The 16,419-nt window shown below is 34.9% G+C and overlaps 5 non-coding genes across 5 annotated transcripts; all 5 read left to right on the top strand.

Annotated features, from left to right (window-relative positions):
- The first annotated feature begins 1,128 nt into the window (after positions 1-1,128).
- Positions 1,129-1,201, top strand: Trnak-cuu (transfer RNA lysine (anticodon CUU)). Its single transcript has one exon. It is a non-coding gene; the product is annotated as a tRNA-Lys (tRNA).
- A 2,749-nt stretch (positions 1,202-3,950) lies between these two features.
- On the top strand, positions 3,951-4,023 carry Trnak-cuu (transfer RNA lysine (anticodon CUU)). The gene has a single exon. It is a non-coding gene; the product is annotated as a tRNA-Lys (tRNA).
- Positions 4,024-6,772: 2,749 nt separating this feature from the next.
- Positions 6,773-6,845, top strand: Trnak-cuu (transfer RNA lysine (anticodon CUU)). The gene has a single exon. It is a non-coding gene; the product is annotated as a tRNA-Lys (tRNA).
- Positions 6,846-9,593: 2,748 nt separating this feature from the next.
- On the top strand, positions 9,594-9,666 carry Trnak-cuu (transfer RNA lysine (anticodon CUU)). The gene has a single exon. It is a non-coding gene; the product is annotated as a tRNA-Lys (tRNA).
- Positions 9,667-12,096: 2,430 nt separating this feature from the next.
- On the top strand, positions 12,097-12,171 carry Trnak-cuu (transfer RNA lysine (anticodon CUU)). Its single transcript has one exon. It is a non-coding gene; the product is annotated as a tRNA-Lys (tRNA).
- Positions 12,172-16,419: the final 4,248 nt, after the last annotated feature.

Raw genomic sequence — 16,419 nt, 5'->3', positions numbered from 1 at the left:
CACAAATACGTCAGCAAACACACACAAACAAGGAGAGGTTCATAGTCTTCAAGACTAATTTTTATGTGTAATAAACCCAGCGGATGTTAAAGCAAATACGTCGGAAATGAAAAATATAGCGTCTGCCTTTTCTTTGCCTGTCTAATGATACATCTCGAAAGACTTTTTTCACATACGAATGACTTTTTTATGTTGTATGAGACATCTCTTGACGAGAAAAGGTAATATATGTTTACAATATCAGTCGGTAGAGCACGGGACTCTTAATCCCGGGGTCGTGATTTGGAGCCGCACATTGGGCGATTCGATTTTGATTATAGTGCTTTATATGACAGAGGACAATTTTATGTGATAAAATAACATTTTGCACACTGTCTTAACATTTTACTACGCATCATTGTGAGTTAAGAATACGAAATCAACTTGAGGAGAAAAGGGAATAACTGTTATCAATATCAGCCTGGTTAACACAAGACTGGTAAATACAACTTTTAGATGTATATGTCTCCTTATTGTTTGCTTTATATAGCTGATGATTAGGTTGAACAGTGCTGAACTTTTTTATAGTTTGTACTTTGCCATAAACTTCCACACCGCGTCATCGTGGAGTAACATGTTTTGCGAAAGTTTTTGTAAGGTAATTAATAATTTGATTTATTTGATTTTAGAGTTTGACCCAAATATGTTGTTCATTTATCCCGCCATATTCCTGTTTTTTGTTTGTATTAAGTTTGCTTAGACTTTCTATCTTATGGTACGTGAAATTGTATAATTGCACTGAATAGAGAAATAGTCTGTTATCGTTTCAAAAAAAGTATTTCGCAAGAGACCTTTTGGGTTCAAGGTAATCACAAAATACATTTTTCTAATTTTACATGGTTAATCATATACGATATATTTTCCTTCAGTTTGGAAGTTAATCTTTGGTGCATAAGTTTTAATGACATGGTCTCATAATTTTGCCATATCGATGTATCACACGAAAGAGTTTGTTATCGAACATTCTTTTTTTTCAGTCACCATGAGTAAATTTTATGTGAAATAATGACAGCTAATGTTGTTTTTTTATTATGATATATAAATACGATGTCTCTTGATGAGAAAAGTCAATAGATGTTAACATTATCTGCCCGGTTAGCTCAGTCGGTAGAGCACGGGACTCTTAATCCCGGGGTCGTGGGTTCGAGCCCCACATCGGGCGTGTATATTTTAATAGCTACAGCTTTGTTTGTAAATACAGTTTTTAGTGGCGTATTTCTCATCAATATTTTGCCGTAGTAATTTGCACTTTCTCAAAATTCCACAGCAAAACACCTCTTTTGTTCAATTTGCTTGTAAGGTAGGTAAACATTTGAATTATTTGACTTCTGAGCGTAACCTGGTCACCCAAGAATCATGTTCGTTTTTCGAAATGCCATCTCGTTTTATTTTCATTAAGTGTTTTCGAATTTTCCTCTTCATTTGGATACGAGGAATTGCATAATTGAGTTGAATAAACACATTTTCTTCTTGCTATAGTTTTTTAAACAAATATCCCATAAGAGACCTTTTGTGATTCGACTAGTCCCATATTAGCTTTTTTAATTTTAAGTGTTCTGTAGCTAATTATAAGTGATCTATCGTTCAGACATCAGCAGTTAATCTGTTACCGTCATATAAGTTTCTGGTAGGGATCTTTCACACCAAAGAATCTGGTAACGAATATTCTAAGATAAAGTGGTATATGCTGTATTGAGCTTAATACATAATAACAATCACAAATGTTAAGGACAATCGTCAATGTAAAGTTCTAAGACTAAATAGAAGGTATATAGTCGTGTTAGATATGGCACATCACCATCGGATGTTGAAGAAAAAACTTTCTATTGGCTGTTGACTTATCAGACTAACGTTTGTTTTGAGAAAGGTACAGCTAGTAATATCGTTCTTCAGTCATCGCCTGGATATTTATGTCATGGCATGAACTAAATACTGCGTTGTAATTAGTCGATAGTGAAACCATTATTCTAAAGAAATTTTTAATTAACATGGAACAATATGACACCGGAAGCAGACGAATTCACAATATGAACAATCTCGGCCTTTGCTGTCCTAACCAACATCCTGCAGTTTACAAGAGGAGTATCACCAAGCACATCAGATCGATGTGTATTCGTGCAACTACTTCCAAACTATATTCAAAATAACAAAGTCAAACCAAAATAGAAAATATTCAAAGAAAGGTTTGATGATTAAATATAAGGTATATGATCATATTAGATGTGATAAGAACACATCGGGAATTGAAGAAACGACGTCGGACTGGCTCTTGGTTTGTATAACACGTTTCTCTTGCTCTGAGAAGGCACAACTAGTGTTCGTCATTTAATATCGCACGGCTATTAACGTCAGATCGTGAAACATACCTCCCACGTAATTCGTCACAATTGGGGGCTTTATATTTAACAAATTTGTTTCCCTTGATCAAGATGCCGGCGGAAAGAGACAAGTTCACGATCGGGTCAATTTTGGTCAATCATATCCTAAATTACATGTTGCACTCCACAATTACCGAAAACATGAAACTGATGTGTATTCTTACAACCAATCCCTACGATATTTCACAACATGACGGATGTGATGTAGCGACGTTTCAATCGGCTGTCTTATCAGCGTGCAGACTGGTACAAGGCTGTAAAAATGCTAAAGGTTATTCACAATACGTTAAGTGACATAAGGCGACTGAGAAAAATACCTAATTGTATTGTTCTTTTCAAGTCAATTTTCCATTAACAGACGAACATAGTGATATAGAAACAGGCATCTAAGCAAAACACAAATAACACAAATACGTCAGCAAACACACACAAACAAGGAGAGGTTCATAGTCTTCAAGACTAATTTTTATGTGTAATAAACCCAGCGGATGTTAAAGCAAATACGTCGGAAATGAAAAATATAGCGTCTGCCTTTTCTTTGCCTGTCTAATGATACATCTCGAAAGACTTTTTTCACATACGAATGACTTTTTTATGTTGTATGAGACATCTCTTGACGAGAAAAGGTAATATATGTTTACAATATCAGTCGGTAGAGCACGGGACTCTTAATCCCGGGGTCGTGATTTGGAGCCGCACATTGGGCGATTCGATTTTGATTATAGTGCTTTATATGACAGAGGACAATTTTATGTGATAAAATAACATTTTGCACACTGTCTTAACATTTTACTACGCATCATTGTGAGTTAAGAATACGAAATCAACTTGAGGAGAAAAGGGAATAACTGTTATCAATATCAGCCTGGTTAACACAAGACTGGTAAATACAACTTTTAGATGTATATGTCTCCTTATTGTTTGCTTTATATAGCTGATGATTAGGTTGAACAGTGCTGAACTTTTTTATAGTTTGTACTTTGCCATAAACTTCCACACCGCGTCATCGTGGAGTAACATGTTTTGCGAAAGTTTTTGTAAGGTAATTAATAATTTGATTTATTTGATTTTAGAGTTTGACCCAAATATGTTGTTCATTTATCCCGCCATATTCCTGTTTTTTGTTTGTATTAAGTTTGCTTAGACTTTCTATCTTATGGTACGTGAAATTGTATAATTGCACTGAATAGAGAAATAGTCTGTTATCGTTTCAAAAAAAGTATTTCGCAAGAGACCTTTTGGGTTCAAGGTAATCACAAAATACATTTTTCTAATTTTACATGGTTAATCATATACGATATATTTTCCTTCAGTTTGGAAGTTAATCTTTGGTGCATAAGTTTTAATGACATGGTCTCATAATTTTGCCATATCGATGTATCACACGAAAGAGTTTGTTATCGAACATTCTTTTTTTTCAGTCACCATGAGTAAATTTTATGTGAAATAATGACAGCTAATGTTGTTTTTTTATTATGATATATAAATACGATGTCTCTTGATGAGAAAAGTCAATAGATGTTAACATTATCTGCCCGGTTAGCTCAGTCGGTAGAGCACGGGACTCTTAATCCCGGGGTCGTGGGTTCGAGCCCCACATCGGGCGTGTATATTTTAATAGCTACAGCTTTGTTTGTAAATACAGTTTTTAGTGGCGTATTTCTCATCAATATTTTGCCGTAGTAATTTGCACTTTCTCAAAATTCCACAGCAAAACACCTCTTTTGTTCAATTTGCTTGTAAGGTAGGTAAACATTTGAATTATTTGACTTCTGAGCGTAACCTGGTCACCCAAGAATCATGTTCGTTTTTCGAAATGCCATCTCGTTTTATTTTCATTAAGTGTTTTCGAATTTTCCTCTTCATTTGGATACGAGGAATTGCATAATTGAGTTGAATAAACACATTTTCTTCTTGCTATAGTTTTTTAAACAAATATCCCATAAGAGACCTTTTGTGATTCGACTAGTCCCATATTAGCTTTTTTAATTTTAAGTGTTCTGTAGCTAATTATAAGTGATCTATCGTTCAGACATCAGCAGTTAATCTGTTACCGTCATATAAGTTTCTGGTAGGGATCTTTCACACCAAAGAATCTGGTAACGAATATTCTAAGATAAAGTGGTATATGCTGTATTGAGCTTAATACATAATAACAATCACAAATGTTAAGGACAATCGTCAATGTAAAGTTCTAAGACTAAATAGAAGGTATATAGTCGTGTTAGATATGGCACATCACCATCGGATGTTGAAGAAAAAACTTTCTATTGGCTGTTGACTTATCAGACTAACGTTTGTTTTGAGAAAGGTACAGCTAGTAATATCGTTCTTCAGTCATCGCCTGGATATTTATGTCATGGCATGAACTAAATACTGCGTTGTAATTAGTCGATAGTGAAACCATTATTCTAAAGAAATTTTTAATTAACATGGAACAATATGACACCGGAAGCAGACGAATTCACAATATGAACAATCTCGGCCTTTGCTGTCCTAACCAACATCCTGCAGTTTACAAGAGGAGTATCACCAAGCACATCAGATCGATGTGTATTCGTGCAACTACTTCCAAACTATATTCAAAATAACAAAGTCAAACCAAAATAGAAAATATTCAAAGAAAGGTTTGATGATTAAATATAAGGTATATATTCATATTAGATGTGATAAGAACACATCGGGAATTGAAGAAACGATGTCGGACTGGCTCTTGGTTTGTATAACACGTTTCTCTTGCTCTGAGAAGGCACAACTAGTGTTCGTCATTTAATATCGCACGGCTATTAACGTCAGATCGTGAAACATACCTCCCACGTAATTCGTCACAATTGGGGGCTTTATATTTAACAAATTTGTTTCCCTTGATCAAGATGCCGGCGGAAAGAGACAAGTTCACGATCGGGTCAATTTTGGTCAATCATATCCTAAATTACATGTTGCACTCCACAATTACCGAAAACATGAAACTGATGTGTATTCTTACAACCAATCTCTACGATATTTCACAACATGACGGATGTGATGTAGCGACGTTTCAATCGGCTGTCTTATCAGCGTACAGACTGGTACAAGGCTGTAAAAATGCTAAAGGTTATTCACAATACGTTAAGTGACATAAGGCGACTGAGAAAAATACCTAATTGTATTGTTCTTTTCAAGTCAATTTTCCATTAACAGACGAACATAGTGATATAGAAACAGGCATCTAAGCAAAACACAAATAACACAAATACGTCAGCAAACACACACAAACAAGGAGAGGTTCATAGTCTTCAAGACTAATTTTTATGTGTAATAAACCCAGCGGATGTTAAAGCAAATACGTCGGAAATGAAAAATATAGCGTCTGCCTTTTCTTTGCCTGTCTAATGATACATCTCGAAAGACTTTTTTCACATACGAATGACTTTTTTATGTTGTATGAGACATCTCTTGACGAGAAAAGGTAATATATGTTTACAATATCAGTCGGTAGAGCACGGGACTCTTAATCCCGGGGTCGTGATTTGGAGCCGCACATTGGGCGATTCGATTTTGATTATAGTGCTTTATATGACAGAGGACAATTTTATGTGATAAAATAACATTTTGCACACTGTCTTAACATTTTACTACGCATCATTGTGAGTTAAGAATACGAAATCAACTTGAGGAGAAAAGGGAATAACTGTTATCAATATCAGCCTGGTTAACACAAGACTGGTAAATACAACTTTTAGATGTATATGTCTCCTTATTGTTTGCTTTATATAGCTGATGATTAGGTTGAACAGTGCTGAACTTTTTTATAGTTTGTACTTTGCCATAAACTTCCACACCGCGTCATCGTGGAGTAACATGTTTTGCGAAAGTTTTTGTAAGGTAATTAATAATTTGATTTATTTGATTTTAGAGTTTGACCCAAATATGTTGTTCATTTATCCCGCCATATTCCTGTTTTTTGTTTGTATTAAGTTTGCTTAGACTTTCTATCTTATGGTACGTGAAATTGTATAATTGCACTGAATAGAGAAATAGTCTGTTATCGTTTCAAAAAAAGTATTTCGCAAGAGACCTTTTGGGTTCAAGGTAATCACAAAATACATTTTTCTAATTTTACATGGTTAATCATATACGATATATTTTCCTTCAGTTTGGAAGTTAATCTTTGGTGCATAAGTTTTAATGACATGGTCTCATAATTTTGCCATATCGATGTATCACACGAAAGAGTTTGTTATCGAACATTCTTTTTTTTCAGTCACCATGAGTAAATTTTATGTGAAATAATGACAGCTAATGTTGTTTTTTTATTATGATATATAAATACGATGTCTCTTGATGAGAAAAGTCAATAGATGTTAACATTATCTGCCCGGTTAGCTCAGTCGGTAGAGCACGGGACTCTTAATCCCGGGGTCGTGGGTTCGAGCCCCACATCGGGCGTGTATATTTTAATAGCTACAGCTTTGTTTGTAAATACAGTTTTTAGTGGCGTATTTCTCATCAATATTTTGCCGTAGTAATTTGCACTTTCTCAAAATTCCACAGCAAAACACCTCTTTTGTTCAATTTGCTTGTAAGGTAGGTAAACATTTGAATTATTTGACTTCTGAGCGTAACCTGGTCACCCAAGAATCATGTTCGTTTTTCGAAATGCCATCTCGTTTTATTTTCATTAAGTGTTTTCGAATTTTCCTCTTCATTTGGATACGAGGAATTGCATAATTGAGTTGAATAAACACATTTTCTTCTTGCTATAGTTTTTTAAACAAATATCCCATAAGAGACCTTTTGTGATTCGACTAGTCCCATATTAGCTTTTTTAATTTTAAGTGTTCTGTAGCTAATTATAAGTGATCTATCGTTCAGACATCAGCAGTTAATCTGTTACCGTCATATAAGTTTCTGGTAGGGATCTTTCACACCAAAGAATCTGGTAACGAATATTCTAAGATAAAGTGGTATATGCTGTATTGAGCTTAATACATAATAACAATCACAAATGTTAAGGACAATCGTCAATGTAAAGTTCTAAGACTAAATAGAAGGTATATAGTCGTGTTAGATATGGCACATCACCATCGGATGTTGAAGAAAAAACTTTCTATTGGCTGTTGACTTATCAGACTAACGTTTGTTTTGAGAAAGGTACAGCTAGTAATATCGTTCTTCAGTCATCGCCTGGATATTTATGTCATGGCATGAACTAAATACTGCGTTGTAATTAGTCGATAGTGAAACCATTATTCTAAAGAAATTTTTAATTAACATGGAACAATATGACACCGGAAGCAGACGAATTCACAATATGAACAATCTCGGCCTTTGCTGTCCTAACCAACATCCTGCAGTTTACAAGAGGAGTATCACCAAGCACATCAGATCGATGTGTATTCGTGCAACTACTTCCAAACTATATTCAAAATAACAAAGTCAAACCAAAATAGAAAATATTCAAAGAAAGGTTTGATGATTAAATATAAGGTATATGATCATATTAGATGTGATAAGAACACATCGGGAATTGAAGAAACGACGTCGGACTGGCTCTTGGTTTGTATAACACGTTTCTCTTGCTCTGAGAAGGCACAACTAGTGTTCGTCATTTAATATCGCACGGCTATTAACGTCAGATCGTGAAACATACCTCCCACGTAATTCGTCACAATTGGGGGCTTTATATTTAACAAATTTGTTTCCCTTGATCAAGATGCCGGCGGAAAGAGACAAGTTCACGATCGGGTCAATTTTGGTCAATCATATCCTAAATTACATGTTGCACTCCACAATTACCGAAAACATGAAACTGATGTGTATTCTTACAACCAATCCCTACGATATTTCACAACATGACGGATGTGATGTAGCGACGTTTCAATCGGCTGTCTTATCAGCGTGCAGACTGGTACAAGGCTGTAAAAATGCTAAAGGTTATTCACAATACGTTAAGTGACATAAGGCGACTGAGAAAAATACCTAATTGTATTGTTCTTTTCAAGTCAATTTTCCATTAACAGACGAACATAGTGATATAGAAACAGGCATCTAAGCAAAACACAAATAACACAAATACGTCAGCAAACACACACAAACAAGGAGAGGTTCATAGTCTTCAAGACTAATTTTTATGTGTAATAAACCCAGCGGATGTTAAAGCAAATACGTCGGAAATGAAAAATATAGCGTCTGCCTTTTCTTTGCCTGTCTAATGATACATCTCGATAGACTTTTTTCACATACGAATGACTGGTTTATATTGTATGAGACATCTCTTGACGAGAAAAGGTAATATATGTTTACAATATCAGTCGGTAGAGCACGGGACTCTTAATCCCGGGGTCGTGGGTTGGAGCCGCACATTGGGCGATTCGATTTTGATTATAGTGTTTTATATGACAGAGGACAATTTTATGTGATAAAATAACATTTTGCACACTGTCTTAACATTTTACTACGCATCATTGTGAGTTAAGAATACGAAATCAACTTGAGGAGAAAAGGGAATAACTGTTATCAATATCAGCCTGGTTAACACAAGACTGGTAAATACAACTTTTAGATGTATATGTCTCCTTATTGTTTGCTTTATATAGCTGATGATTAGGTTGAACAGTGCTGAACTTTTTTATAGTTTGTACTTTGCCATAAACTTCCACACCGCGTCATCGTGGAGTAACATGTTTTGCGAAAGTTTTTGTAAGGTTATTAATAATTTGATTTATTTGATTTTAGAGTTTGACCCAAATATGTTGTTCATTTATCCCGCCATATTCCTGTTTTTTGTTTGTATTAAGTTTGCTTAGACTTTCTATCTTATGGTACGTGAAATTGTATAATTGCACTGAATAGAGAAATAGTCTGTTATCGTTTCAAAAAAAGTATTTCGCAAGAGACCTTTTGGGTTCAAGGTAATCACAAAATACATTTTTCTAATTTTACATGGTTAATCATATACGATATATTTTCCTTCAGTTTGGAAGTTAATCTTTGGTGCATAAATTTTAATGACATGGTCTCATAATTTTGCCATATCGATGTATCACACGAAAGAGTTTGTTACCGAACATTCTTTTTTTCAGTCACCATGAGTAAATTTTATGTGAAATAATGACAGCTAATGTTGTTTTTTTATTATGATATATAAATACGATGTCTCTTGATGAGAAAAGTCAATAGATGTTAACATTATCTGCCCGGTTAGCTCAGTCGGTAGAGCACGGGACTCTTAATCCCGGGGTCGTGGGTTCGAGCCCCACATCGGGCGTGTATATTTTAATAGCTACAGCTTTGTTTGTAAATACAGTTTTTAGTGGCGTATTTCTCATCAATATTTTGCCGTAGTAATTTGCACTCTCTCAAAATTCCACAGCAAAACACCTCTTTTGTTCAATTTGCTTGTAAGGTAGGTAAACATTTGAATTATTTGACTTCTGAGCGTAACCTGGTCACCCAAGAATCATGTTCGTTTTTCGAAATGCCATCTCGTTTTATTTTCATTAAGTGTTTTCGAATTTTCCTCTTCATTTGGATACGAGGAATTGCATAATTGAGTTGAATAAACACATTTTCTTCTTGCTATAGTTTTTTAAACAAATATCCCATAAGAGACCTTTTGTGATTCGACTAGTCCCATATTAGCTTTTCTAATTTTAAGTGTTCTGTAGCTAATTATAAGTGATCTATCGTTCAGACATCAGCAGTTAATCTGTTACCGTCATATAAGTTTCTGGTAGGGATCTTTCACACCAAAGAATCTGGTAACGAATATTCTAAGATAAAGTGGTATATGCTGTATTGAGCTTAATACATAATAACAATCACAAATGTTAAGGACAATCGTCAATGTAAAGTTCTAAGACTAAATAGAAAGTATATAGTCGTGTTAGATATGGCACATCACCATCGGATGTTGAAGAAAAAACTTTCTATTGGCTGTTGACTTATCAGACTAACGTTTGTTTTGAGAAAGGTACAGCTAGTAATATCGTTCTTCAGTCATCGCCTGGATATTTATGTCATGGCATGAACTAAATACTGCGTTGTAATTAGTCGATAGTGAAACCATTATTCTAAAGAAATTTTTAATTAACATGGAACAATATGACACCGGAAGCAGACGAATTCACAATATGAACAATCTCGGCCTTTGCTGTCCTAACCAACATCCTGCAGTTTACAAGAGGAGTATCACCAAGCACATCAGATCGATGTGTATTCGTGCAACTACTTCCAAACTATATTCAAAATAACAAAGTCAAACCAAAATAGAAAATATTCAAAGAAAGGTTTGATGATTAAATATAAGGTATATATTCATATTAGATGTGATAAGAACACATCGGGAATTGAAGAAACGACGTCGGACTGGCTCTTGGTTTGTATAACACGTTTCTCTTGCTCTGAGAAGGCACAACTAGTGTTCGTCATTTAATATCGCACGGCTATTAACGTCAGATCGTGAAACATACCTCCCACGTAATTCGTCACAATTGGGGGCTTTATATTTAACAAATTTGTTTCCCTTGATCAAGATGCCGGCGGAAAGAGACAAGTTCACGATCGGGTCAATTTTGGTCAATCATATCCTAAATTACATGTTGCACTCCACAATTACCGAAAACATGAAACTGATGTGTATTCTTACAACCAATCCCTACGATATTTCACAACATGACGGATGTGATGTAGCGACGTTTCAATCGGCTGTCTTATCAGCGTACAGACTGGTACAAGGCTGTACAAATGCTAAAGGTTATTCACAATACGTTAAGTGACATAAGGCGACTGAGAAAAATACCTAATTGTATTGTTCTTTTCAAGTCAATTTTCCATTAACAGACGAACATAGTGATATAGAAACAGGCCTCTAAGCAAAACACAAATAACACAAATACGTCAGCAAACACACACAAACAAGGAGAGGTTCATAGTCTTCAAGACTAATTTTTATGTGTAATAAACCCAGCGGATGTTAAAGCAAATACGTCGGAAATGAAAAATATAGCGTCTGCCGTTTCTTTGCCTGTCTAATGATACATCTCGATAGACTTTTTTCACATACGAATGACTTTTTTATATTGTATGAGACATCTCTTGACGAGAAAAGGTAATATATGTTTACAATATCAGTCGGTAGAGCACGGGACTCTTAATCCCGGGGTCGTCATTTGGAGCACATTGGGCGATTCGATTTTGATTATAGTGCTTTATATGACAGAGGACAATTTTATGTGATAAAATAACATTTTGCACACTGTCTTAACATTTTACTACGCATCATTGTGAGTTAAGAATACGAAATCAACTTGAGGAGAAAAGGGAATAACTGTTATCAATATCAGCCTGGTTAACACAAGACTGGTAAATACAACTTTTAGATGTATATGTCTCCTTAAAAGACATTTTTGTGATTCGACTAGTCCCATATTAGCTTTTTTAATTTTAAGTGTTCTGTAGCTAATTATAACTGATATATCGATCAGACATTAGCAGTCAATCTATTCTGAAAAATTGGCAATGTTACCGTCATATAAGTTTCTGGTTGGGATTTTCCACACCAAAGAATTTGGTAACGAATATTTTCTTTGCCTGTCTGGTGATACCACTTGATATATTGTTTTCACATCCGAATGACTGGCTTATAATGTATGAGATATCTCTTTACGAGAACAGGTAAGAGATTTTTACAATATCCGCCCGGCTAGCTCAGTTGGTAGAGCACGGGATTCTTAATCCCGTGGTTGTGGGTTCGAGCCCCACATTGGCTGTATTGATTTTGATTATAGACAGGGGACAATTTTATGCGATACTGAAAAATAACATTTTATATACTGTCTTAACCTTTTACTACTCATCATTGTGAGTTAAGAATCTGAAAGCAGCTTGAGGAGAAAAGGCAATAATGTTTTCAATATCTGCCTGCTTAGCACAACACGGGTAAAGACAACTTTCAGATGTATATGTCTCCTTATTGTTTGCTTATATAGCTGATGATTAGGTTGTAAAGTGCTGAACTTTTATCATAGTTTGTACTTTGTCTTTAACTTTCACTCCGCGTCGTCGTGGAGTAACATGTTTTGTGAACGTTTTTGGTAAAGTAATTAATAATTTGATTTATTTGACTGTAGAGATTGACTCAAATATGTTGTTTATTTATCCAGCCATATACCTGTTTTTATTTGTATTACGTTTACTTAAACTTTCTATGTTATATTACCTCAAATTGTATAATTGAACTGAATAGAGAACTAGTCTGTTATCGTTGCAAAATACGTATTTTGCAAGAGACTTATTTGGTTCTAGGTAATCACAAAATACATTTTTTCTAATTTTACATGGTTAATCACATGCGATATATTTTCCTTCCGTTTGGAAGTTAATCTTTAGAGCATATTTGTCAATGACAGGGTCTCATAATTTTGCCATATCGATGTATCACACGAAAGAGTTTGTTAAAGGAATAGGGAACGTACATGTTGGTTTTATGTTATTTGATTGCCTGTAGTGCAAAATTATATTTTATCTTATTCCCGTACACCGTTCTCGGTCCCTTTAGTTACTACAAGAAAATATTTCGGTTATCCGCGCAAGTACCTTGAGAGATAATTAGATACGTATCATGTGGCCGGTAGTGACGTCATAGGATCTATTGCTACCACCCAACCAAGCTAACTACGAAGATTGCTAGCATGATTCAGATAATTTCTTTTCCCTTTTGCGTCATGGAAAATTGCGAGAACGTCTTCCCCGACTTCTCAGTAAGCGTGGACATTTTACCGTATCAGTTTGAGCCACTTTTGAAGACTAACAACGAAGAGGGTAGTGATGACACGTCGTCATGTTCTTCGAATGATGAGGATATTTTGCCGAGTGAAGAAGGACGACTCGAGAACACACAATGGTTTGTACCGATTTATAGCATGCATTTCATATTAAAAAAATGAGCAGAACGCACGTTACATTCATTAAAAGAAACTGGAACTTTGTCAACTAATGTGTGTATAAATCTGTAAGTTTTGTTGGACCCAAATTTCAATAATCCTCCCTCGATTGCCTGAAACTTTTAAATTATACCAATAGTGCGAGTTATCAAAGTAGATGCTTGTAAAGCTGTATTCTAGTGTTTATGTCTTGCTAAATAAAACATTTTTGATATGAAGTAGCAAAGTTTGGGTTCGAGCCCCACATCGGGCGTGTGTATTTTAATAGCTATAGCTTTGCTTGTTAAATAGAGGCGTATTTCTCATCAATATGTTGCCGTAGTAATTTGCACTTTCTCAAAATTACACAGCAAAACACCTCTTTTGTTGAATTTGCTTGTAAGGTAGGTAAACATTTGAATTATTTGACTTTGAGTGTAACCTGGTCACCCAAGAATCCTGCTCGTTTTTTCCACCATACCATCTAGTTTTATTTTCATTAAGTGTTTTTTTGATTTTCCTCTTCGTTTGGACACGAGTAATGTTATAACTGAGTTGAATAAACACATTTTCTTCTTGTTTTAGTTTTTTAAACAAATATCCTATTAGAGCCTTGTTTGTGATTTGACTAGTCGCATATTACCTTTATTTAGTTTTTAAGTGTTCTGTAATTAATTATGACTGATATATCGTTCAGACATTGGCATTTAATCTTTTCTTTAAAATTGACAGTGGCACCGTCATATACCTTTCTGTTAGGGCTTTTCCACACCAAAGAATTTGGTAACGAATATTCTAACATAAATCGATATATACTGTATTGAGCTTAATACATAATAACAAATGTTAATGACAATCGTCAATGTAAAGTTCTAAGACTAAATAGAAGGTATATAGTCGTGTTAGATATGGCACATCACCATCGGATCTTGAAGAAAAAAACTTCCTATTGGCTGTTGACTTATCAGACTAAGTTTTGCTTTGAGAAAGGTACAGCTAGTAATATCGTTCTTCAGTCATCGCCTGGGTATTTGTGTCATGGCATGAACTAAATACTGCGTTGTAATTAGTCGATAGTGAAACCATTATTCTAAAGAAATATTTAATTAACATGGAACAATATGACACCGGAAGCAGACGAATTCACAATATGAACAATCTCGGCCTTTGCGAGATCGCTCACATGCGAAATCGTTGGAACCAATAGTATACTAGTGATCAGTAAAATAATTGTAAGATTCACTCTCATTGGTTGTTTCTCGAAATGCTGCGGGATGCTGAATCTTTAGTATTGAAGAGTACAAAATATACAAAAGTCATGGCGGGCAAGATGTTTATTATTTTTCGTAGACCTAGTAATTAACCTAGACGGCGTTGTTTTATAGCTGAACCTGTTATACAAGAGACTTTAAATGCATCGATGTAGGTAGATTTATATTATATTTATAGTATTCGCATACCCTCCCGTTTGTTTGTAAGCCCTCTGTCCATTTCTGATTTCTAGAATAGTCTATTTCAGCAGTAGCCTCGTCCTACATGTAAGACCTCGACGATGATATTTATGTTGTGGGAATCTTATCACTAAAACAAAAACATGTGCTATGTCTTACATTGTAGGACTAAGTAGAAGCCGTGTCATCTGCGTCCAATATGTGCAATGTTTTGTTTTAACATTTCCAGAACAATTTGAACAAATAAATAGAAGGAATTCTTGTATATACGTGTTCAAAGAGATGTAAATCTCAAATTTATGGAATTACTGAGATTTTCAAAGACAGTAATTTCAATCACGACTGTGCTTGAAAACAGAAGCTGGCCCAAGTCAAAATGGCGACCATGTTGCTAAAGAAGCTCCCTTTTGATTCAAAAGTCAGCTGTGTTGGAGGCCCTCTGTTGGCAATCAGTTCATAACTCATAAATCAGTGAATGCAATGGCTAAGTTTTGTGCATTTTTGAAATCTTTTATTCTTTCTCTTTTTCAAATCAGTAGGGTGGTACAAACAGAGGGTAAGGTGTGAGAATATTTTAGTAGTTCATAACCAATCAGCAGCATAACAGGCAGTCACTTGTATAATGTAATGCACAGGTCAGGTTATTGTTGCTTACAATTTACTCTTCAGATTATTTATTTATTATCATATAGTACATATAATATTTACAGGAAGATTTAGTCTCAGGCTCTGCTCCGTTTTGAGAGAGCATACCACTAGCTTCCCATTGGTCCGTGGTTTTCCCCAGTGGTTTTCCAGGTTCTTCCTCCACCAGATATATTTACTGTTGTGTAGCATGAAAAATGGCCTTAAGTTAATCCTAACAATGTAAGACTTCAACCCTGATATTTATGTTTAGGGATTTAGGTTTTGCTGGCTAAATAACGGTATGTGTAGTGAGTTCCCATGTTGACTAACATCTGAACAAGAAGTCAAATTTTCAGGAATATCTCACACTCTTGGCAGCCCGTCTCAACATTTTTCTACAAATTAAGGTAATAAAGTTTTATCAGACTTTACTTACTCTGATGTCTTTTTTCTAATTAATTCAAATTCTCACACCAGCATGTGGACATGTTTTCAAGTTTGTTGGCCTACATTTCAGTTGGCAGTAATGCAATGGAAGTCAGAAATGCCAAAATTGGTTAAAAGGATGAGAAATATCTTGAATGAAATGAAGCTATCTAAGCACTTTCTTCAGCATTAACATATTTTTATTCATTTCATTAGCGAAGTATACTTCAGCTTTATCCAAGTTCAGCATTCCCAAAAGGAAGTACATGCTGTACGTACAGCAAGAGTAGTATATGCCTAAGTACTGTGTTCTCAATGCATTGAACAATTTCTCTCCAGGACATTAGTCAGTTTGATTGTGTAAAATATAAATATTCACTTCTTATCTATAAATCTGCAGTAGCATGGAATAAATTGATAAAAGGACGCTTTAGATCAAGCATCCATGCAACTGTAAGAGTAGTGTGTGTAACTCAAATTTGGATGAAGTTGTTCTGGTGGCAAAATTTAATTATTTATGTATTTTCAGCACTGTATACCTCTTTTTTGCTTGAGACGGCCTGTCAGAGAAACCACCTGGTGTCACAGCAGATA

The sequence above is a fragment of the Sinohyriopsis cumingii genome, chromosome 10 (genome assembly GCF_028554795.1).
Source record: "Sinohyriopsis cumingii isolate HCF-2022 chromosome 10, ASM2855479v2, whole genome shotgun sequence".
NCBI classification, from domain to species: domain Eukaryota; kingdom Metazoa; phylum Mollusca; class Bivalvia; order Unionida; family Unionidae; genus Sinohyriopsis; species Sinohyriopsis cumingii.
Note: the sequence above shows the minus strand (reverse complement) of the source record. Positions and strands in the feature narration are given on the sequence as shown.